This window comes from Eumetopias jubatus, unplaced genomic scaffold (genome assembly GCF_037043125.1).
Source record: "Eumetopias jubatus isolate StellerSeaLion01/CBP00866 unplaced genomic scaffold, mEumJub1_p1.0 scaffold_1, whole genome shotgun sequence".
In the NCBI taxonomy this organism is placed as follows: domain Eukaryota; kingdom Metazoa; phylum Chordata; class Mammalia; order Carnivora; family Otariidae; genus Eumetopias; species Eumetopias jubatus.
Window position 1 is genome coordinate 48356459 of NW_028274807.1, and position 12456 is coordinate 48368914.

The window sequence follows — 12456 nt, forward strand, 5'->3', positions numbered from 1 at the left end:
GTCCATTTAGATTCCACAAAAAGTGAAATCACATGTTACTTGTCTTTCGCTGTCTGACTTACTTCACTTAGCATAATACCCTTTAGGTCCAACCATGTTGTTGCAAACATCTCACTCTTTTTATGGCTGAGTAATACTCTGCAGCATATATATACACCACATCTTTTTATTCGTCTTTTGATGGACACTTAGGTTGCTTTCATATCTTGGCTATTGGAAATAATGCTTCTATAAACATGGGGGTGCATATATCTCTTTGAATTAGTGTTCCCATTTTCTTTGAGTAAATACCCAGTAGTGGATTTTATGGTATTAAAAGCAGAAGTTTGAAAAGTGCCTAGACAATATGTGAAGGAGACACACTAACCCTAAAGCAAATGCCAAAAAGGAAGGAACTTGTCAGGGATTTCTCTAAAGACAGAAGCACTGGCAGGTACAATTTTTGCAATTTCACTCTACCTTACCAATGCTGGTGCTGGTGAGTGCCATTTTGGCAATCTCCCCCTCCAACCTGCTAGCACATGTGGGGCTCTCATTCCACATCACAGCACATCACAGCCAGCCAGGCAAGCACCACCCTACACCCCATGCCACAGCCAAGCCATAGCCACCCAGGTAAGTGCCACATCCTCCCCAATCCCCCATCCCTGCCAAAAATATATCTCAGACAGCCTGGGCAAGAACCCCACCTACCCACTCCCACTACAGCTCAGCCACACCACAGTCAGAGGGTGCACACAGCCCACACAGGGAGCACCTGGCTCTGATGGCCAGAGGGGGATTGTGTTTCTGGCCCCCATGGGCCATCCCCCACATAAGACCACTCCAACAAGACTCATATAGGGGAGGTAGTTGTTTCATCTAATACATAGAAACAAACACAAAGAATCAGATAAAAGGAGGAGGTAGAGGAATATGTTCCAAATGAAAGAACAAGACAAAACCTCAGAAAAAGATCTTAATGAAATGAAGATAAGTAATCTACCTGATAAAGAGTTCAAAATAATATTCATAAAGATGCTTACCAAACTCAGAAGAATGGATGTGCACAGAAAGAACTTCAACAGAGACAAAACATAAGAAAGTACCAAACATAAGTCATAGAACTGAAAAATACAATAACTACACTGAAAAGTACATTACAGGGATTCAACAGCAAACTGGAAGAAGCAGAAAAGCAGATTAGCAAGATAGAAAACAAAGCAATGGAACTCACCCAAACAGAGCAACAAAAAGAAAAAATAATTTGAACAAGTGAAAATCCCTTAAAGGGCCTATGGGACAATATCAAATGGAATAATGTACACATTATAGAGGCCCCAGAAAGAGAAGAGAGAGAAAAAGAGGTAGAAAACTTATTTGAATAAATAATGGCTGAAAAATTCCCTACTCTAGGAAGGAAACAGACATTTAGGTCCAGGAAGCACAAAGAGTTCCAAAAAAGATAAATCCAAAGAGCTCTACACCAAGACACACTATAATTGCAATGTCAAAAGATAAAGATAAAGAAAGACTCCTAAGTGCAGCATAAGAAAAAAGAACTTACTACATGCAAGGGAAACCCTATGAGGCTATCAACAGATATTTTAGCAGCAACTTTGCAAGCCAGAAAGTGGTGGCATGAAATTCTCAAAGTACTTTAAGGAAAGAATATTCACCCACAGTGAGATTATTATTCAGAAGAGAGGTAAAGAAAAGAGTTCTCCAGATAAGCAAAAGCTAAAGGAGTTCATCACCACTAAACAGGCCTTACAAGAAATATTAAAGAGACTTCTTTTAGCTGAAAAGAAGTGACACTGATTAATGACAAGAAACCATGCAGAAGTGAAAATCTCATAGGAAAAGTTAAACATATTATAAAAGTAATGGATTAATCACTTATAAAGCTAGTATAAGGGACAAAAGTAGTAAAATTAACTAAAACTACAATAATTAGTTAAAGGATACATAAAATAAAAAGATGTAAATGTGGGATCAAAAACATAAAACATGGGGGAGGTTAAAAACGTAGAGTGTTGAAAGTATTCAAATTTAAGTTGCTATCAACTTAAAATAGACTGTTATATATATATGTACATATATATATATAGAATGATATATGTGAACCTCATAGTAATCACAAAGCAAAAATTTATATTAAATACACAAAAGAAAATTAGAAAGGAATCTATTGTGGCTATAAGTATAGTCAAAATAATCTGTTAATGAATACAGTATAAAAAGAGGTAAACTGTAACATCAAAAACCAAAAGTGGGGGGGGGAGTAAAAGGATAGAGTTTTTGTATGCCACCGAAGTTAAGTTAATAGACTGTTATAACTCTAAGATGTTCTATGTAAGCCTCATGGTCACCACAGAGCAAAAACCTACAGTAGATACACAAAAGAAAAAGAAAAGAGAATCAAAGCATACACTATGGGAAACAGTCAATTCACAGAGGAAAACACCAAGACAGAAAGAAAGAAACAAGGGAATCACAAAAGGGCCAGAAAACAATAAGATGGTAGAAATAAGTCCTTACTTATCAAATTACTCTGAATGTAAATGGATTAAATTCCCCCTCCAAAGGGCAGAAATTGACTAGAAGTATAAAAAATAAGACCCAACTATATGCTGTTTACAACAGACTCACTTCAGTTAAAGACACATAAAGGCTCAAAGTGAAGGGATAAAAAAAAAATATTCCATACAAATAGAAAACAAAGCAGCAGTAGCTATACTTATATCATACAAAATAGACTTTAATTCAAAAACTGTAACAAGAGACCAATAAGGTCATTATATAATAATGAAGAGCTCAATTCATCAAGAGGACATAACAATTGTAAATATAATAGCACCCAACATTGGAGCACTTAAATATATAAAGCAAATATGAACAGATCTGAAAGGAGGGATGGATAACAACACAGTAGTAGGGGACTTCAACATCCCCACTTTGAACAATGGCTAGATAATCCAGAGAGAAAATCAATAAGAAAATGATGGACTTGTGTGCTCGAGAAGAATGAGTATTCTGTTGTTTTAGGGTGGAATGTTCTGTAAATACCTATGAGGTCCATCTGGTCCAGTGTGTCATTCAAAGCTCTTGTTTCTTTGCTGATTTTCTGCTTAGATGATCTATCACTGAGAGTGGAGTATTGAGGTCTCCTACAACTAATGTATTGTTATCAATATGACTATTTTGGTTAATAGTTGGCTTATGTAGTTGGCTGCTCCCATGTTGGGTGCATAGATACTTACATTTGTTAGATCTTCTTGTTGGATAGATCCTTTAAGAATGATATAGTGTCCTTCCGTGTCTCTAATTACAGTCTTTAGATTAAAATCTAGTTTGTCTGATATAAGGATTGCTACCCCAGCTTTCTCTGGAGGGCCATTGGCATGGAAGATGGTTCTCCATCCCTTCATTTTCAGTCTGGATGTATCTTTAGGTTTGAAATGAGTCTCTTGTAGACTCATACGGATATGGATGGGTCCTGTCTTTTTAGCCAATCTGCAACCCTTAGCTGTTTTATGGGAGCATTTAGGCCATTCACGTTGAGAGTGATTATTGAAAGATATGAATTTATTGTCATCATGTTGCCTGTGAAGTTCTTGTTTCTATAGATTGTCTCTGTAAATTTCTGTTCTATATCACTCTTGGGGTCTTTCTCCTTTTATAGAACCCCCTTTAATATTTCTCGCAGGGCTGGCTTAGTGGTCACATATTCTTTCAGTTTCTGCTGGTCTTGGAAGCTCTGTACCTCTCCATCCATTCTAAATGACAGCCTTGCCAGATAAAGTATTCTTGGCTGCATGTTCTTCTCATTCAGTACCCTGAATATGTCTTGTCAGCCCTTTCTGGCTTGCCAGGTCTCTGTGGATAAGTCTGACATTATTCTGATGTTCCTCCCTCTGTACATAAGGAATCTCTTCCCCCTAACTGCCCTTAAGATGGTTTCCTTGGTTCTAAGATTTGTGAGTTTTACTATTACATGCCGGGGCATTTGTCTGTTTTCCTTGATCTTGGGAGAGGTCCTCTCTGCCTCTAGGACACTAATGCTTGTTTCACTACCCAGATTAGGGAAGTTCTCAGCTACGATTTGTTGAAATATATCTTCTAGTCCTCTCTCTCTCTCTCTCTCCACCCCCTCAGGGATCCCAATAATTCTGACATTGGAATGTTTCATGGCATCACTTATTTCTCTAATTCTTTTTTCATGGATTATAAACTGTTTTTCCCAGGCCTCCATTTTCCTTTTATTCTATCAATTGATCTTCTAGATCACTAATTCGTTCTTTTGCCTCGTTTACCCTAGCTGTTAGAGTATATAGATTAGATTGGATCTCATTGATAGTATTTTTAAGTTCTGCCAGTTCAGCTTTCATTTCTGCCCTTAAAGACTCTATGTTGCCATTAATCAATTTCTCCATTCTAGCTATTGTCTTCATAACTGTTACCCTGAAGTCCATTTCTGAAATCTTGGTTATATCTGTATCCATTTGTAAATCTGTGGCAGAAGTCACAGTCTCTGAGTCTTTTCTATTTTGGGGGTTCCTCCTCCTAGTCATTCTGTTGAGGAGTGGTTGAGGGAATGTACAGAGTCCAAATTATTGACCACAACCCAAGCAAGATGCTCCTGTTTTGTCAGCCTCTAACAGAGCTACCCTATAACCCAGGAATTGCACTACTGGGTATTTACCCCAAAGACACAGATGTAGTGAAAAGAAGGGCCATATGCACCCCAATGTTCATAGCAGCAATGTCCACAATAGCCAAACTGTGGAAAGAGCCAAGATGCCCTTCAACAGACAAATGGATAAAGAAGATGTGGTCCATATATACAATGGACTATTACTCAGCCATCAGAAAGGATGAATACCTGACTTTTACATCAACATGGATGGGACTGGAGATTATGCTAAGTGAAATAAGTCAAGCAGAGAAAGTCAATTATCATATGGTTTCACTTATTTGTGGAACATAAGGAATAGCATGGAGGACATTAGGAGAAGGAAGGGAAAAATGAAGGGGGGGATCAGAGTGGGAGAGGAACCATGGAGACTATGGACTCAGAGAAACAAAATGAGGGTTTTAGAGGGGCGGGGGTGGGGGTGGGTTAGCCTGGTGATGGGTATTAAGGAGGCCACGTATTTCATGGAGCACTGGGTGTTATTCAAAAACAATGAATCATGGAACACTACATAAAAACTAATGATGTACTGTATGGAGACTAACATAACATAATAAAATTAAATTAAATTAAAAAGAAAAAGAAAAAGAAAATGATGGACTTGAACTATACTTTAGACCAAATGGACCTAACAAATACATAGGACCAGATGATATCACTGGTAATTCTACCGAACATTTAAAGAAAAACTAATGCCAGTCCTTCTCAAACTCTTCCCAAAAATCAAACAGGAGTGAACACTCCCAAACTTATTTTACAAAGCTAGCATTACCCTGATAGCAAAACCAGACAAAGATACTACAAGAAAGTAAAATGATAGACCAATATCCCTGATTAATATAATGCAAAAATTGCCAACAAAATATTAGCAGACTGAATTCAAAGCAAATTAGAAGAATCATCCACCAGGATCAGGGGAGGATTTATCCCCAGGATATAAGGACAATTCAACATATACAAATCAATAAATGTGATATACCACATTAATAAAATGAAGAATAAAAAATCATATAATCATCTCCATAGATACAGAAAAGTATTTAACAAAATTCAGCATCCTTTCATGATAAAAACCCTCAACAAATTGGGTACAGAAGCAACATATCTCAACATAATAAAGGCCATGTACGACAAACGCACAGCAAATATCATAACTCAATTGTGAAAGGCTGAAGTTTTCCTGCTAAGATGAAGAATAAGACAAGGGTTCTCACTGTTACCACCTTATTTAGTATAACACTAGAAGTCCCAGCCAGGGCAATTAGGCAAGAAAAATAAATAAAAGGCATTCAAATCAGAAAGGAAGAGGTAAAATGGTCTGCTCCAGATGGCATGATCCTATGTATATAAAATCCTTAAAAAATCAAAACACTGTTAGAACTGAGGCTCCTAGGTGGCTCAGTTGGTTAAGCATCTGACTCTTGATTTCGGCTGGGGTCATGATTGCAGGGTTGTGAGATTGAGCCCCGCAACAGGCTCTGTAGAAATCAAGCCCCACAATGGGCTCTGCACTCAGCAGTGAGTCTGCTTGAGATTTTCTCCCTCCCCTGCTGCCTCTCCCCCCACTCATGCTCTCTCTCTAAAATAAATAAATAAATCTTTTTAAAAAATTGTTAGAACTAATCAATGAATTAAGTAAAGTTACAGAATACAGCAGGATCAACATACAGATGCCAATTATATTTCTGTACATTAACAACAAACTATTTGTAAAAGAAAAATAATCTCTTCTATAATAGCATCTAAAACAATAACAACCTGAGGAATAAATTTAACCAAGAAGGTAACAGATCCACATAGTGAAAACCGTAAGACTTTGATGAAAGATTGAAAACGACACACATAAATGGAAGCATATGCTGTATTCATGGATTGGAAAAATTAATATTGTCAAAATGTCCGTACGAGGGCGCCTGGGTTGCTCAGTCGGTTAAGCGTCTGCCTTCGGCTCAGGTCATGATCCTGAAGGCCCCGGAATTGAGGCCCACATCAGGCTCCCTGCTCAGCGGTGAGTCTGCTTCTCTCTCTGCCTCTCACCCCACTCTCGTGCTCTCTCTCTCATTCTGTCTCTCTCAAAATCTTTAAATAAAATCTTTAAAAAAAAATGTCCATACTAGCCAAAGACATCTTCAGATTCAGTGCAATCCCTACTAAAACTCCAATGGCATTTTAGAAAGAAAAAAAACAATCCTAATATTCATAAGGAACTACAAAAGACCCTGAATATCCAAAGCAATCCTGAGAAAGAAGAACAAAACCAAAGGCTATTACACTTCCGATTTTAAACTACATTATGAAGCAACTATATTACAAAGCAATATAGTAATTTGATTATAGTAATTAAAACAGAACATATTGGCATAAAAACAGACACATAGACCAATGGGACAGAATTTAGAGCCCATAAATAAACACAAACATATACAGTCAACTTATATTACAAGAAAACACCAATGGGAACACCCAATGGGGAAAGGATTGTCTCCTCAATAAACGGCATTGGGAAAACTGGATAATTATACACAAAAGAATGAAAGTGGAGCACTATCTTACGCCACTCACAAAAATTAATTAAAAATGGAAAAAAGACTTAAAAATAAGACCTTAAACTGTAAAACTCATAGAAGAAAACAAAGAAAAAAAAGCTTAGTCTTGGAAGTAATTTTTGGATATGACATCAAAAGCAAAGGCAACAAGCAAAAATTAATAAGTGGGACTACATCAACCTGAAATGCTTCTGCACAGCAAAAGAAATAATCAACAAAATGGAAAGGCAACATGCAGAATCACAGAAAATATTGGAAAACTATATATCTGATAAGAGGTTAATATCCCAAAAATATTAGGAACTCATACAACTCAATAGTAAAAACAAATAATCTGATTAAAAATGGGCAGAGGATCTGAATAGATATTTTTCCAAAAAAGACATAAAAATGGCCATAAGTATATAAAAAGATGTTCAAAGATGCTAATCATCAGGGAAGTGCAAATCAAAACCACAGTGAGTATCACCTCATACCTATCAGTATTGCTATTATCAAAAAGACAAGAGATAACAGGTGTGAAATGATGTGGGGAAAAGGGAGCCCTATTCATATTGGTGGAAATATAAAGTAGTACAGCCATTATGGAAAACAATACAGAGTTTCCTCAAAAAATTAAAAATAAAACCACCATATGATTGAGCAATCCCCATTTCTGGGTACATACACAAAGGAAATGAAATCAGTATATCAAAGAGATATCTACACCCCTATGTTCATACCAGCATTATTCACAATAGCTAAGATATGGAAACAACATAAGTGTCTATCAAAGGATGAATGGATAATAGAAGATGTGGTGTGTATAACACACACACACACACACAATGGAATACTTTTCAGCCATGGGAAAGAAGGAAATCCTGCTGTTTGTAACAACACGGATGGATCTTAAGGACATTATGCTAAGAGATATGAACTAGATAGAGAAACAAATACTGCTTCGTGTGACTTATATGTGGAATCTGAAAAAGCTGAACTCTCATAAATAGAGACAGGAATGATTATTTCCAGGGGTGGGGGGCTGGGGAAATGAGATGTTGGTCACAAGGTACAAATATCCAGTGATAGGATGAATAAGTTCTGGAGATCTAATGTTAAACATGGTGACTATAATTAATGATGTTGTATTACATACTTGAAAATTGCTAAAAGAGATCTTAAATGTTTTTACCACACACACACACACACACACACACACAAATGGTAATCATGTGAGGTGATGGTAATCATTTCCCAATATGTAAGTGTATCAAATCATCATGTACACCTTAAACTTATATAATGTTATATGTCAATTATATCTCAGTAAACCTGGGAAGAAAAAAAAGAATGGTCCAGATGGAGAGAGCAAGAGTTCAATTCCAGATAAATGAAAAGTCAACAAATTGAAGTCCAGAGTGTGAAAGGAAAACAAATTAAGTAAAATTACCAACTTTTGTCTTGCCAAAAGTTCAGGTGCTTAAAAGACCTTCCTTTGGTTTTTAAATCGTATGTTAGGAAAAGAGGTATGATATTGTAATTTATAAAAAAAAATACATATATCTGCTTAGTGTCCACAATTCCTGGCTCACAGATCCCAAAACCCTTGGAATTGCCTAAGTGTTGAGAGTTATTAAAGTGTCTTCTGTTATGTTAATGGGGTGACTTTTAGAGGGCACCTATGGATGGGTACTTGTTGCCAATAAAGCCAACCTTGTGATTAAGGGGTTGGAACTTTCAGTCCCACCCCATGACCTCCAGGGAGGGGAGAGGGGCTAGAGGTTGAATCAGTTACCAATGGCCAATGATTTAATTGATCACACCTATCTAATGAAGCCTCCATAAAAACCCAAAAGGATAGGGTCCAAAGAGCTGGGTTAGTGAACACCTGGAGATTTGAGGAGAGCTACATACCTGGTGAGGGCTTGGAAGCTCTGCGCCCCTTCGCACATACCTTGCCCTATGCATCTCTTCCATCAGGCTGTTCCTGAATTGTTTTTTTATAACAAATCAGTAATCTAGTAAGTAAAATGTTTGAGTTCTGTGAGCCATCCTAGCAAATTAACCAAGCTTGAGGAAGAGGTCATGGGAACCTGTGATTTACAGCTGGTTGGTCAGAAGCACAGGTAGTAACCTAGGCTTGCAACAACTGATGTCCGAAGTGGAAGTAGGCAAAGGGTGGGGAGGCAGTCTTGTAGAACTGAGCCCTTAACCTGTGGAATCTGATGCTATCTCTGGGTAGATAGTGTCAGAATTAAGTTGAATCCTTGAACACCCAGAGGATGTCTGGAGAATTATGTGGTGCTGTGTGGGAACACTCCCCCTTCACATATTGGAAACTGAGTCTCAGAACCATTTTAGGGAGGTGAGCATGTGCATGTGTGTGAATAAAACAGAAGTATCAAATTTTAGAATAGGACTCTTGAATCATGTAGTCTAATCTTGCCTATTGAAGATAAGAAACTGAGTCTCAGAGACGTGAAATGCCTACAGTCACAGAAAATGGAGAAAAAAATCAGAACTACACCCCTGAGTTTCTAGAGTTCTCAGTCCCAGTGCTTTGCCCACTATACCAGACTGTTCATTGAGAGATACCTATAAGTATCCATAACCAGATGGAAAAGGATTCCCAGAGGAGAAACTAGAACTAACAGCTTTGGCAGTCCATTCTCACTCAGGTTAGCCTATGTCCACAGGTCTGTAAGACCCAGGTAAACAGAGCAAGGAGAGAGAGGAAAGCCCATTTTCTAATATGTAAATATCTGCTATGTTGAATATGGAGGTTGTTTGTATAGACAGGAAAGTTTCTTCCTTTCCCATTTCTTTTGCTATTATCTAAAACCATACATGCATTCAAGGAGAAGCAAGAAGGTCATTTGCTCAATGCCAAGTTTGTTTCTCAAAAAAGTAGTTAGGATGATGACCATCAAACCATACCAGGGAATTCACTTTTTTCCCTCTTAATTATCTAAAACCACTTCTAGAGATGTGTTAAAGTTACACATTCATCCAGCTGAGTCAGACATATTTATACCCTTGTAAATTCTACATGGGAATTTTTTCAAAATGCCAAGTGAAATGGCTTAAGCTCTTTAACCCATGCTGAAAAAATTGAGTTTTATCAGACAGAACCTATGACCTGACACACAGTAGGAAAACAGCTCAATCCTTAATGAAAAAGAAATCCTCAAACAATATATACAATTTTAGTATATCTACAAATTAAATGCCTTTTCATTCCATAAAAATTAAAACAATACAGAATATCTCAGATAAAAGTTAAGTCACAAATGGGCCACGTAAAAAGTGAAAGTAAACAACTCGGCTTTTTTTTTAAGATTTTATTTATCTATTTTGAAAGAAAGACAGCACGAGTAGGGGAAGGGCAAAGGCCGAGGGAGAGACAGGAATCTCAAGCAGACTCCTCCATGCTGAGTGGGAGCTTGGGCGGGGGCTGGATCTCACGACCCTGAGACTGTGAAACCGAGCCGAAATCAAGAGTCAAATGCTTAACTGACTGAGCCACCCAGGCAACCCACAATTTGACTTTTTAAATAAGGAGACCATATACTCCAAATAAGTGCCACCTAAAAAATGGCATGGCAATGAAGCTTTGTCATACATTATGAAAGGTAGAACAACTACATGCCAGTAATAGCACTTCATTTATTTTTATAGGAATAGATGTTCCCATAGTAACAAATTCAACTCAAGAATTCTTTTAGTTCAATGTAGCATATTAACTTATACTGGCCCAGTTTCACTTCTGTGAATGCCAACTGAAAAGTTGCTAGCGCTATAGAAAGCACACTGCGCAACATGTGATTTTCCAAGTTAGGATGCCAAAAGGTGTCAAATTCAATATCCCAATATTCCTACCTCTAAAATAATTTCTAAAAATCAAATCTGTAAAAAAAATTTTTTAATCTCATTTCTATAAAAGAACAAAATCTTGTTAACAGTTTGCCCCCCAAAAAGAAGGAAAACCAATAACCATACACTTCTAATCAATCATTCTTTTCATGCCTTATTATCATCCATTAACAATCCTACTGCCTCCTCACATTATTACTTAACGCCCCCACAGTTATCACTATTCAAAAAACTGAGGGGTTGGCTTTAATGCAAATGGACCACATTACAGGCACCATGTGAGCCCAGTTAGTCAGTGTTTATCAACATTAAAGGGACAGCGCCTTTCAGCCAAACCCTAACCACTTTCAGCAACAGGGGACCTGGACCTAAGGATACCAGATCTTCCTGGTTTTCAAAAGAAGTTGGAAATCTACATTTTCTTGCAAAAATATCCTAACTGTTAAATATTAGCTTCTTTAAAAATTTGGCCCCACAGCACATGCCTACAGCTGGATCCAGCTGGCTGGTTTCCAGCTTGCAACCTCTGGCTCATATAAAAATTCCTATCTTTACAACATCATTCTAAATATCATCACAATTCTATGGTTAGAGAAGCCCAAGATGAATAGGATTAGAAAGACTGAAGACTAGTGGTGCAATGTTCACTGTGAATCACCATCCTCTGCCACTGCATCCTGAATGGACTTCTATGACAGCGTCACTGTATTTGTGGAAAAGTCTGTCTACCAGACTGGAAACTTCTTGAGGGCAAGCCCATACCCTTATTCATCTTAGTTTTCCCAGTACTTGGCACGTGAAAAGCACGCAATAAATATATTTGAGTGAATGAATAAATAAACACCAAATAATGTAATCTCTAGTGTCAATCCCCCCTAACTTTTTTTCTCCAATATGCAACTCAGTGAGAAGAGTATTTCCAATGACACCACATTTCAAAACTGAGCTGCTCTATAACGGAGTATAAGAAATGGCTGCATATATTAATGGGTAAGTGAATTTGGGGCAAACTTTGTAAATGTTCACTGCAGGGTTAAAGTCAAGAAACAAGGATTTCAAGAAGCTTCAATGAGACTGAAAAGTCTCAGGACATTAGGAGTCTCAGGGAATGTAGAAGGGAGTCCCCCTACCCTATGTGATAACAAAAGATTCATGGATGCTTTGTAACCAGGTGATCTCCAGGGGTGCTGTGGTTGTAGGTGGTACTGCTGTTGTTTCAACTATAGTCAAGGAAGCCACTTTCTTTTCTATTTGATGCCTCTCTATGAGTGAAGTGGCAAGTGGAGGGGTTTAGAGGGGATAGAGGATCGCCCAGGGGAGCTGGGTGGTAAGAACAAAAAGGAACATTCTTCGATGATGTTTCTGTGCAAATGGGAATGT

General features: G+C 37.6%; 1 protein-coding gene across 1 annotated transcript in view; it reads right to left on the minus strand.

Annotated features, from left to right (window-relative positions):
- The window catches only part of IMPG2 (interphotoreceptor matrix proteoglycan 2), an 80129-nt gene that overhangs the window by 18011 nt on the left and 49662 nt on the right, over positions 1-12456 (minus strand). The gene's annotated exons all lie outside the window — the stretch shown is intronic.